At 36.8% G+C, this 12,081-nt stretch overlaps 1 protein-coding gene across 1 annotated transcript in view; it reads left to right on the top strand.

Moving 5' to 3' along the window:
- Positions 1–604: 604 nt before the first annotated feature.
- Positions 605–12,081, top strand: part of LOC306855279 (adhesion G protein-coupled receptor L2-like) — a 100,232-nt gene continuing 88,755 nt past the window's right edge. Inside the window, exon 1 of the mRNA XM_079393849.1 lies at positions 605–700. The gene's annotated coding sequence lies outside the window, so the exon portion shown is untranslated. The remainder of the gene's footprint in view (positions 701–12,081) is intronic.

The raw sequence follows: 12,081 nt of genomic DNA on the forward strand, positions 1-12,081 counted from the left end.
TAGCAGTGCAAATCCAATGGAAATTGGCCAAAAATTCTATATACAAAATAAATAATCTGCTTTACTTTCCTGCTCGGCTCTGCGTAATCGTCTTCTACAACAGCCATTGCTTAAGTTGTACTCGTGATAATGTTTACGCGATCGTTTCCTCACCGACCCCGTATCCGTGCGATCCAGGAATCCAGTTCCAGGGTTTAAGCGCAACCCCTCTCACACATCTCGGCTCAGCTTGCACAGAGAGAAATCCCTCAGCCGCGGGCCGCTCTCTCTCCGGCTGGAACGGGACTCAACAAACCCGAAGAAGACGCGCAAAGGACTAGATAAATAAAGAGGACTGCTTTTGCTTGTTGATTTTTGTCGCGTTGCTTTTTTGCTCTTTTTTTTCATTAGTTGCCTTGCGAACTGCTCCGCATCCCCCCCCCCCCACCCCTCCCCTCACTCGCTCTCTCCTCCAGCAGGACAGACGGACTCTTTCACCGCTCGCGCATCTCTTCATCCCGGCGCGGCGGAGCGCAGGACTGAGCGCCGGTCTGCGGGAATGTGAGCGCTCACGCTGAGAAAAAGGCTCGGATGAGCGTAGCATGTGTGCGTTGTGCGCTGAGACGCGCTGCTCCGGTTCGAAGACCTGCTTGTAATTGCCTCAACTGATTAATTCACTTTCCGTCTGATTTTTCTTCAACTATCCGTTCACTCACAAAAGGTAAGACGCTTTTATTTAATGATCATAATGAGCTTATACGCAGGTAAATCCTGTTGCTGTGAAGTGGCTGATTAACAAGTTACTCAAACTTTTCGTGCAAAAAATATTAAGGAGAAAATAATGATCAAGGTCATGCGTGTTGTAAGGATAAGGATAGCGTGAAATAATAACGATAGAGCGAAGTTTGTATTTTAAATATGCATTACTTGTATGGAAAAGAAATAGTAGAGTGGAGCTCCAGTTAGATGACTCTAAAAGAACAAAACTGCTCTGTTCAGAGTAATTAAAATGATGGAAAGGGGGACCATGGCTAATTGAGAAATGGTTAATCAAAACACAACCAGATGTGGATTGATTTGGTCGGCTGCCATTTCTCTCTTTGTCTTTTACTCTTTCTTTCTCTCTCTCTCTCTCTTTGAATGGAAACTATTAGTGTGGGAATGAGGGGTCTTCAAATAAATCCCATAGAGATATTTCATTCCACTGGAAATTCTTTAAAGGTGTCGGTGAAGTCTGCACACTTTAATTTATTGTCATTGCCTTTTGCTTCCTACAACAAGAGTATGGTGACCTCAACTGTTGAACGCACTAAAGCTTGACTTGGGTTGTTAAATTGAGGTCTTGTGTCTATAATTAAAAGCAATTTCAGGCTCTTTTTGGTCGTTTTTCACTCCTCAGCATGATTAATGTGAAAAGAATGGTTCAGGGTGCACAGACAGCAGTGATCGAGTGCTAACTAGGGGACTGTAAGAACCCAGTGCAGTTTAAATTGTCTGAACCTGACTTTCTCTAAATGTAACATCGGACACTTGTGAACAGCCGCTGTAAAATTAGATCCTTTAACCCCACATTTATAATTAATCCGCACCCAGGCCCCTGGTGCCAGCAGTGAGATGAGCAGAATCCGGTCGGTGGCACTTCTTTGCCCAAACACACTCTGAACTGTTGTGAAAAGAAGATCTTGCCAGGGCAAACTTTGCATTAGTATGCGGGTTACATTGTAATTACATGGTAGTGATAGTGTAATTAATGTGTTATAATTATTTGCGGCACTGATAATTACACATTATTATTGTTATGACTGTAGTAATTAAATATAATAGCATATAATATGTGAAGCTGGTAATTTGAAATGTTACCAAAACACTGAGCAAATCACAATTGTTTTTGGGTAAACACACACAGTGCGTAAGAGCCAGTAATACGAGTCAATGCGTGAGCGCGGCGTTGTTTGAAATGCGGTGCATGACGTGAGAGACGCTAAAAAAAAACTGTGAAACATATCGAGTCACCTGAATCAGAGCAGTCTGGACCTACAGATACAATATTTTCTATTTGAGGTATATATATTCTGGTTAATCTAAGATTGTTGGCATGCTTCCATTGTTACGATAATATCATTGAAATTATTGCACACTTTAAAATAGGTTTATATTTGATCTCATAAACCTACAGATTATTTAATATGCCCAATATGGTTTTAAAGTGCATAATAATTGATCCGAAATAGGACTTTTGGAGTAGATGCAGAGTTTTACCATATGGCATGTGGTTTGGTCACCATTTGTGCTTTAAATAGACATTCTCTGGCCAAATTTTTTTTTTTTGAATTTGTATAAGTGTGAATGGACTCTGTTTGAAGCCGCTCCATTAGCATTTCAAAGTGGCCTGAGTTCTATTTGAGCCCTGTGCTCTATTAGCTTCAGCACAGGCCCGGAGAACAGGAGGGGTGAGAGGGGACCAGGGCTTGTAGTTCATTTCTCCTCGTCTTTGTGTTTGTGTGTGAAAACACTATCCCATCCTTTTCATTTCAAAGGAATATTTTCCTTGGCTCTGTTTCTTTCTGGCCCCCTTCCTGCATCAGAGAAAAGAAAACAGCCAAACATGAGCAGGATTATGAGATCCACAAGAGAACTTGCTTAGGTATTTTCACTCAGAGCCGAAAAATAGTGTCTTTCTACATTTCCAGTAATGCAGGGATGAATGGATGTTATAGCACCTACACACACACTGTGCTCACGAGTGTGCAGCTTATGAGAGTTAGTCTCATATAAAGCCCGGCTTCGTCTAAATAGTGCAGACACAGTCCCCTAAATATAATGTGAATTTTATTATCATATTTGTTTAAAGTCAGCCTTGAAAGTCTCAGTTTTAGAGCATATCCGTATATTGATTTGTTTCTAATTTAATTTTGTCAGCGAGAAGGTTTACTTTGGGAGTTCTTTGTCCTCGATGTATTAATGTGCTGTTCACATAATATTCAGAATTTTTAATTTATTGATTGATTTATATTTTGCGATCTGGAAAAAAAGATTTGTGGCCCTGTGCGCTGATTTCAATATTATCGCCATGTGGAGAACATTTGGCATGGTATGAGCGATAAAATGTGTCAAATATGAACATTTTATCACTTTAAATGAAGTCAAACGGAGTCTTTTTAAATCACAGTTGAGCCTTAAATATTGAACAAGCCAAATTGTGGAATAACTTTTATTAGAGCCGTAATACATAGTGTCATGTGTGTGTATGGTGTTTTGCACAACAGTGTAACGCCACTATCAGCCATTGTTCTCTGAACATGAGAGCGTTTGCACAGCTGAATCAAGTAGTCGGACTTACTGAGCAACAGAACTATAGTGTCTATAGAACTATGGTTTCTGAATAGTGTTTAGAGCAGTGATTTAATGCTATTAAAAATAAATAAATAAATGCACTTCAAGACTTTGAGAGAAACAAGGGAACCACTTCAGCTTTGACATTCACTCCGTTACTTTAGAGACACTGTGATACAGGGCCATACGCTGTGTTTACCAAGCGCAAAAAAAAACACATTCGGTTGTGCAAGAATTTCAAATCAGATGATTTCTTTCCCTGTTTTTGATTCCGTTGTGTGTTTACAGAGCATCCTGCTGTGCCGATAAACGCTCGCCAATTTGCGGGGAATAAACAGTCCTGTTACACTTGGAGTTTTATGTAAAGTGCTCAACTGCCTTTGGTGGGTCAAAAACCTGCATTTTACGGTGCTTTTTATTTTACGATCAGTAATCAGAGGAAGCCTTCTCTGCCATTTTGTCAAAGCGTTTGTTTCTGCTTGCTAAAGGTTTGTGTGACAGTGGGACGGCAGACTTTATACACAGGCTGCCATTTTAATCAGCTGCAGACTGTGGGCAGCACACAGCACTCTGAACACACCCAGACTCCACAGTGTGTTCAGACAAGCAAGTTTGAGTTGTTTTTTAAATAGCTGTATCCCTCAAATATGTCATTTCAAAAAATACATAAATACTAAAAAAAAATACATAATTCAAATTAGTCTTTTAAAAAAAATAATAATAAAATAATAGAAATATATTTGGTTTTGCTTGTAATTCTACACTGTAAAATAGAATTAGAATAAGAATAAAAAGTGATGAATTCACTGCATGCTTCTGATCACTTTTGAAAATTGAAATACCAGTGTGCAAAAAAAAAAAAATTATTATTTTTTTTTTTCAGAAATAATTTAAACAATTAAATACTTAGAAACAAAGCTTTTGTTGTAAATGTTTTACTGTGTGGAAAGGAATATTTCGGTATCGTGGATTACATCCATTTAGCATTTATCTTATGCTCTGCCGTGTTTATTTTTATTTCAGTGTAAATGAAGTCCACAGCATGATTCATGTTATTTCATTTTCAAATTCAGAACTACACATATTTAGTTTGGGGTATAATACACAGGGGGCATGACTTATCTATCCCAGAATTGGTATTTAGAGAAAAAAAAAAATTAAATTTCTCATCAGAGAGGAGAAGGTAGAACCCAGGTACATGGTAAACAGTATCTGTGAGCAAAGAGAGAGAGAGAAAGCGAGTGTGTGAGAGAGAGAGAGAGAGGTTTATTAGACGTCTGGTGGTAGGAGAAGGGCTATGTCTCGGCTGGTTTATAGGAGCACACTTGAAAGGGCCATTTTCAAGCAGACACACCTGTTATTTCAGAACGCTGAAGAGAGCTTGGCCTACAGTGTAAAATGTTATTTACAACAAAACGTCTTCAAATTTCAAAGATTATGGTAATGCAAACTTTCAGAATTCTTGTGTTGCGTTTTGTAAATTTTATTTATTACTTTCTTTCACTAATTATTTATTAACACTATTAAATAATAATTACTACTACTACTACGGCTAATAAAATTACTATTCAACTTAATGTTGTATTGTTATGGAAAATCATAAAAGTAATAAAGTAATTAAAGCTATTAAATAATGGAGACAGACATTTGCGGATTATATATAAAAACCAGAAATGTTAAATAATAAATATTAATCTAACATTTTCGCTTTTTCAAAGTAGCCACCTTTTGTCTATGTTACAGCTCAACCAGTAATGAAACAATATTCCCACGTGTGCTGAACTAATCCATAAAAAATTGCACAAATAAAAGGTAAGAAATTCATATGCAAGCCCAATTTTAGTAAAGTGTTCAAAACTTTGACTGTTAGCGAACATACTTATAAAATGAAATACAGCAACGTTAAAACGTTTCCTGCAGATTCCACTAATCCTCAAATAACTCATCTAATCTGGGGTCAACAGGAAGCTGTTTCCTAAAGACATTCCAAGGTCAGAGGTCAGCTTTATCTTGTGTGGTTCATGAGAGTATAATCAGAAGCACTGTGTGTCTGAATCTCCTGACCTCCTGTCGTAGATCATTTATCTTTAAATGATCTCTCCAAACGTTAAGAAACCACACCAGGTGCTGATTTAGCCGAAAGTTTTTTAGTATGTATATGAAAATGTGTGACATGAAAATATTATTTAGGTATTAAAAAATTATTTAAAAAAAACATGGTCCTTTTTTTTGGTGTAACCTAGTGTAGTTAGGCTGATGCATTCATATTAAATAATTTTTATAATAAATTATAAAGCAGGTTTCCTGACAAAACCCGACTGAATACAACAGTTTGAGTATAATTATATAAAAATAAATAAATAAAACAAACACAACAAAATGTAAATTGTATAGTAATATAAGTAAAGATTATATATTCACATATATGTGTATTATTATTGCAATTCTGTGACAACAGCGAGACAATGAGATTTCTACTTTGGTTGACTTGTTGGCCACCATTGGCTGATCTCTGTCTTTTTTTCCCTTCTTGTACTGATTAAGCTCAGGAATTCAAACAGGATACTGTTCCTAGATCAGCACTTTGGTGCTCTTCCAAATAGAGCAAGCTAGAGAACTCTTCATTACGACTAAATCAATGCTGTGGCTTCCATGCATTAATCTAAATTCAGATGCACAGATTAGGAGTTTATTAAGGTGCGAGACCTTTGTGCTGTCCAGGGGTGTACACTGATTGGATAATCAGTCTGCGAGTGACATCTGACAGCTCCGCCTCCACTGATTTTCCGAAGGAGGCCGTCGGCCACATTGCGTAAGATGACACATAATGAGTGGAGAATTTAATTCAGACGAACAGCCAGGTTGCAGAGCTAAGTTAATTACTTTAAGGTAGCAGTCATTACTCTTTACTCTAGTGCTGATGTGCCCAATACAAACAGCCTTCAAGTGTGTTTCGCTCTGACACCACTCACCTGGCCGCTCTGGCTCAAATGCAGCCTGTCAGCGCCGTTGTGTTGTGTGTGCTTATTTAACGCAATGCATCAGCCACGCTAGGCTGAGAAATGACAGCTGCAATATTTACTGCCTGAACAAACTGGTTTCATGTATATAAATCCCCTTGTTTTCTTTTTTCTTTTCTTTTTATATTTTTTGTACCTTGGCTGACATATGAGTACAATACAAATCATCTGCTGAATGGAATCAGGGATTTTCATTCGACCACGAACTGACAGTTAAGCCAATTACATTTTTAATGTGTATGTACAATCTTTTTTTTTTCTTTTTGCTATTGCATTACTATTAGGAGAATTTAATATTGCTCGACCTTATATATATATATATATATATATATATATACACACACCAGTTTCACACATTCTGAATAACATTGAGCATTTTAATAGCCGGTTTAATTAAGTAAAAGATATATGATTTATTTTGAGATTGTATTGGTTTGTTCTGTATGGATGGATGTAATTGATTTTTTAAATGTCTTATAAAATGATTTAGAAAGCCTTATATTTGATTAAAAAAAAGTTTCACCTCAGCAATGACTTTCGTTTTTGGCTGATGTTATCAAGGCTGCATCCAAAAAGCTATTAAAGCATTGCTTCGGTATACTGTTCTTGGTAATGTTCTCCTCTAAAATTATGCCAATAGTTAACAAAGCAATTTAATGTGATTAATATTCATGTAGTTATGCCAGAAACAGCAAATAATAAGGATAAGTTTGAAAAGTGGGATACATAAAAAAAAAACTCTCAAGAGTGAACTTGACCTTCAGCCTTCATGTCACCGTCAAAAAATGTCTCCTTTAAAAATTCGCATTCAGGCGTCATTCTGACTTGGAACGCCCACTTTTCATGCTCCAATGAAATCTCACTGGATGAAATCAAGTCCTACTCCTCATTTTTTTTTTTTTCGCATTGAAATAAAAACAAAGAATAGCAGACGAAGCCATTACCTTTGAGGAAAAGAACTCAATAACATTAATGGGTCTCATTTTGAAATTCGGCCTTGTTTGAATTGGAATGTCTTCTTCTGTAACATATAGGATTTTTATCCTGAGGGACGGGAGTACAGAGGACAGGAAATAATGCAGAAAGAGAGACAGAGTGTGATCACGTCTCCTACAATGAGCGCCTTTGCTCGATGTTTCTTGAGCGCGTGCAGCACTGCCAGGCCGCAGCTCTGGCTGTGAAGCGCAGGATTAAGCGGCAGATGATATAAGCTGAGTTCCTTTATTGTCAGGCTGACTATAATGACCACAATGCATTTCTAATGTGAACAGCTTAAGGAGGGGAAACAGGTCACAGCATGTTTCATGCGTCGCATAAAATGACGAATCACGACTGAGTGGATGTGTAGAATATGACATACAAAAAAGGAAAATGCTAATTTTTATGATGCTAAAGATGAAATATGTGTAGAAAGTTACAATCCATCAATCACATTTTAATTATTTAAAGTGTATTTCAGCCACATGGCGGTTTTGATATCTTTGGTTGTGGCACCTGCTGAAATGGCTCTGATCGGCACAAAACTGCGAAGTGTCAAACACTTCCTAATGGCATTTGCATAACTCACACATGCCTGGTGTGAATTTCGCCCCTGTTAACACAAACAGTGGTGGGGCGGCTTGTCTCACGCCACACACAAGAGCCAAGAGAGTTACTCGCAGATATCTAACTGGATAAATGTAAAAAAAATTATAAAAAAAATATATATATATTCCTCAGAGGAGATTTACTGCATTTAAAACCTTCAAAAATAACAATTGAAACTGTTGAGTAGTCTTGTAAAAAATAATGTTATCATTAAAAATGAATATAGATACATTCTCCAGTGTGAGAACAATATGTACGTTGTACACACACACACACACACACACACACATTTGTTTCTGTGAATTATGGGGACTTTCTATAAACTTCTATTACTTTTATACTGACCAAATGATCATTTCTATCCCCTAACACTACCCCTTACAAAAAACCTGTTTGCATTGTTACACATCATTTATTATTTTAATTTTTTTTCTCTGCATTCCCCACAATGTCTAACATTTCAGGTTTTACTAACCTTGTGGGGACATTTGGTCCTTACAATGTAGCATAAACAGCACAACACACACACACACACACACACTTTTTAAATAATAAAATTAATGCTACTTTGTAATAAAGTTAAGTTTTAAGTTGAGCTGTTAAAAAATATTCATATATTAAATTTACAGTGAATTTACAGTGTGTGTGAATATAATAGAATTATTTTTTTATTATTAAAATGTGTGTGTATGTATACACACACACACACACACACACACATACATTTTTAATAATAAAAAAAACAATGGTAAATGCATATTTTTTTTCTATAAGCTGTTTAAAATATTAAAATATTAATTTTAAAAGTTACACAATGCTGACTGGCAGAACCAAATAAAAACGTAGCATTTATAATTAATAGGCATATTTCTAACCGTCATTAGCTCCCGTGATGGACAGCGCTGCTTTATCTTCATGCTCTTGGCTGAATGAAGTACATTACTCTGCGAGCCTATGGCCCAGCCTGCCCCGTCCGCCGAGTGGCCCCCCGTCACCACCACGGCTCCAGTGGCCTTTTTTATTGTGCTCTGATAAGATCTACTCAGGGTTTGCTTCACCAACCTCCAGTGGTGTGTCTGGTTACTTCACTGCAATTAAGAGAAAGGAAAACATGCCCAGCCGAAGCGTAGAAACATTTTCTGTGTGCGCGAGTGTGCGTGGGCTTTCATTCACAGAGTTTAATGTGATTTATAGATTATGTCACAGAATACATAAGGAACGAAGAAGCCTTTTGTAGTGCAGTTGGTTTTCCTATTGGACTATCTGTTCGGTGCATGCAGCGAATCGCAAGCCCCATCAAAGCAATTACCTTTGCTAAAGCCATATTAGTCTTATAATTGGATAATCTTGTATTGCTTTGCCTTAATTCATTCTGTTGCACCAAATGGTTTCCTGTCCTCAATAACATTTTAGGAGCTCGTGTTCTTATAGAGAAACTCTCTAGCCTTCCCTTCGTCTCATAATGTAGATTTTTATTTTTTTTCTGAAAGTGCCTGAAATATTTGTGAATGTGAACGACGCAATGGATTCAGTGACTGTACAATATAAAAACTATTGACTGTGGCTGTTCTCCAAAACCTTCTGTGCCGCCTTGCTATCTACTGTCTACATAGGCAGCATCTTAACGAAACTGAACATCATAAGATGGTTTTGGAACGCTATACATAAGCAGCAGCTTTGTGTTTATTCAAAGAGCCAGACACAATGCATTCCTATGAAACCTATGTAGGCACCAGGTTTTGGAACAGAGCTGATTAATTATTAATTAAACACTAGCGTTCAAATGTTTGGGGTCAGTAAGATGTTTTCTTTGAAAGAATTTAACACTTTTAGTCAGCAAGGGCACATTAAATTGACCAAAAGTAACAGCAAACACATTTATAATGTTGCTAAAGATTTCTATTTCATACAAATGTGGTTCTAGTGAACTTTCTATTCATCAAAGTAGCTTGGAAAAAATGGGTTACACTTTATTTTAAGGTGTCCTTGTTACAGTGTACTTACACATTTAAGTACTGAGTAATTTAATTAACTACATGGTCTTACTATATGGTTAAGGTTAGGATTAGGGTTTGGTTTAGGGTTACTTGCATGTAATTATGCATTATGTATTATTATTATAATAGCAAGTACATGTAACGTGTAACAAGGACACCTTAAAATAAAGTGTTAGCAAACAATATATCACAGTTTACACAAAAATATTAAACAGCACAACTGTGATAATAGTAAGTTTCTTAAGCACCAAGTCAGCATATTAGATTGACTTTTGAAAAATTATGACACTGAAGACTAAAGTAATAATGCTGAAAAAAAGAAAAAAAAAATCAATTTTGACGTCTAATAAATTACATTTTAAAGTACATTAAAATACCATTTTAAATGATTTTATTTAAATAGCTATTTTAAATAGTAATATTATTTCACAACATTATGGTTCTTATTGTATTTTTTATCAAATAAAGAGCATATAAAGACTTTTCAACAATATTAAAACACATAAAAAGTTTAAAAATGTTAAATATTTTAAGTATAATGTATGTTATATAATAATATAGGAATATAGGAAACATTATTTTTTTAATAAATCCAATCAAAATAAGCATATACCATCATTGAACAACCTCACAGCTTGTATTAGATTTGTCTTTAAATTTTAGATTATCCCTAGAAAATAAATATTTGCCTATGGAGGATATGCATGTTTCTTTTTCTTTTCTTCTAAAACCCTGCAGTTGTCCTCTATTTTAGTAACATCATCGGTTATCTTTCACTGAAGGACTAAAACAAAGATATATTCACGATACGCTCAGTGGTTGCAAAAACACGGAGCAAGACTAAGTCTGCGTGAACGATGTATAAATAATTGAATGGCATCATTTGCATACTGTATGTTCAGCTCTTATTAAAATCTAAACCTATGCCTTGATCAGAGGGAAACGCTACTTGTTATTTTTGATCTCTCTGTGAAGCAGGCTTCCTGAATTGATCCCTGCTTTCAGACAGTTGCGCTGTCACCCCCAAGTGTGCTCATGATATCCTCCTCTGGACTCAGATTGTGGAAAATTACACTGAATGGCAGAGACCTTCACAACACACCAGAGCTGAAAGAACATGAATAAAGAGGCTAGAGAGATAAAAACGACAGACAGAGAGAGGCAGAAAAGGTATCTGTATCTGCAGCCTTTCTGCGGGTGGCAGAAGACAGCTGAAATGCCGGTAATCTATTTATATCAGGAAGATTCCTCAGGACACTAAAGGCTTTGATTTCTGGACAGTCCATTTCAGGGAGGTTTTTTTTCCCTTCACGCAGGTCACTTATATGACACGTCTCCCAAAAGCATTTGAGGATCGCATGAAACGCTGCAGGAGAAGTTAGATGGCATCAAACCCATCAATGTCACATCCTAGCGCCTGTGTGCTATCGCCTGCAACTGAATGCAGCTGTTTTCCGATGCATCCCAGCTAATTTCCGAGCAATGTTGTTATTCAGGCTGCATCACTGTGAAAAAATGAAGTGTAACTGTGGGAGAACTTTATAAAGAAATCATTATTTGACTGAAATGTGCTCAGAAGCAGCCCTGTATTCCTGCTGGTGTTGAATGTCCAACATTATTATATGGTCTGCTATTAATGTCAGATGTTTGTGCTCTGGGTTTGAAAAAAAAAAAGAAAAAAAAATCCCTTTTAAATACATGAGATAGACAACATAGCATCTATGTGGCAGAGAATTTGTCACACTCGAATTGTAAATAAACAGAATGAGGTTGAGAAACCATTTCACGACGGTTTCCCGGAAGACATTTCACGACTGGTTTAAAAATCAAGCTTCAGGCCCTCCAGCAAACCGTTGTTCCCAATCCCATCATGCATTTATTACACTATAAACAGGAAGAAAATGGCAAGAAAACATGGTGTCATATTATGTCACGCATTCTCTGCATGATTGTTGCCAGCGCAGCGTTACGCGTGGGCTTGAAGGACTGAAGGAGCGCAAGGCGGCGAAGACAACGTTCAGTCAGGCTAATATAACACACAAACTCTTCAGTCACTCCAAGCTGTGTCTGTTTGACTGCTGTGCTAACCTGTGTGGAAAACACAGCCGCCATATCTGTTGTTTACATTCTCTGATCAGCTAACTAGCTTCAAAATAAAGCCCTTT

Source organism: Barbus barbus, assembly GCF_936440315.1.
Source record: "Barbus barbus genome assembly, chromosome: 35".
Classification (NCBI taxonomy): domain Eukaryota; kingdom Metazoa; phylum Chordata; class Actinopteri; order Cypriniformes; family Cyprinidae; genus Barbus; species Barbus barbus.